This window comes from Cariama cristata, unplaced genomic scaffold (assembly GCF_000690535.1).
Source record: "Cariama cristata isolate BGI_N322 unplaced genomic scaffold, ASM69053v1 scaffold32114, whole genome shotgun sequence".
NCBI lineage: Eukaryota > Metazoa > Chordata > Aves > Cariamiformes > Cariamidae > Cariama > Cariama cristata.
This window is the reverse complement of record NW_009615208.1, coordinates 1,145-2,124: the sequence shown is the minus strand read 5'-3', so window position 1 is coordinate 2,124 and position 980 is coordinate 1,145. Positions and strand designations below refer to the sequence as shown.

Genomic DNA, 980 nt, shown 5'->3' with positions numbered 1-980 from the left:
GATGCCGTGGGCAGACTGGAGGAGGTAACGGGCACCGACGGCTGGGGGCTGGGGGGCACGGAAAGGTGCGAGAGGCATTTTAAGTTGGTGCTGCCGCTTGAATTGCCCAGCTCTTGCAGACAGTTCCTGCTGCCTTTCTGAAAATGCCAAAAGAAAAAGAAAAAGAAAAAAAAAAGAAAAAAAAATCCTAAAATATTAAGGCTGAAAAGTACCTTCTGTCGTTAACTGCACCTTAATGAACTGCTTTGTGCCCCTGCAGTCGGTATCTATAGAGGTAATGACAGCCAGGCTGCTTTAGTCCTAGTAATTAGTTTAACAATTACTGTCTATATCTTTTCCAAACATCTAATGTAATTTTTGTTTTTGTTTATGCTTAACAAAGCAGCTATGCCCAGAAGTGAGTGTTTTTGTTTTTTGTTGCTTTTGCTGTAGGTCAGTTCAGTTTATACGTATTCATGTTTCTTCCTTGTTGCTTTTAACTCCGAGAATGTTTAGAGGAAAAAAAAAAAAAGCAGCACTAAAAATTGTTGCATTACCTTGCTGTGAGCTGCTTGAGCTGGTGGGGTCGTGGGGGGGGTAAAAAGGGGGTTAGTTTAAATTGGAGGGCGAGTGGCTCGTCTGAGGCTGGCGGCAGAGCCGCAGGACCAGGGTTTGCAGAGCTGAGATGTGCCCCAGCCGCTGGCTTACCTGGAAGATGAGCAAGAAAACCCCTCCTCGGGCTGCTTAGAGGGAAAGGGAGAGGGGAGACGCGTACCCAAAATGATGCCAGCAGCAGGTATTCCTCCCGGGCAGAGCCTGGCGAGTCGTTAGGTGAAATCCGGGTGGGGAAGCATCCCCGAATGCCGGAGGAGAGTCGGGGGGTGTGTGTGTCTGTGTGCAAGTAGCTGATACCTCTGCGTATGTGTACGTATACCGCCGCGGGGATGCTGCATCCCGTGTCGATGGTTCCGTGATGCGCCGTCCCCGTGGTGGCTGTCGGC

General features: G+C 49.6%; 1 protein-coding gene across 1 annotated transcript in view; it reads left to right on the top strand.

The window, feature by feature from the left end:
- Position 1: 1 nt before the first annotated feature.
- The window catches only part of LOC104161338 (microtubule-actin cross-linking factor 1-like), a gene marked incomplete at its 3' end in the record, with an annotated part of 2,029 nt that continues 1,050 nt past the window's right edge, over positions 2 to 980 (top strand). Inside the window, exons 1-2 of the mRNA XM_009699727.1 lie at positions 2 to 24; positions 383 to 397. The remainder of the gene's footprint in view (positions 25 to 382; positions 398 to 980) is intronic.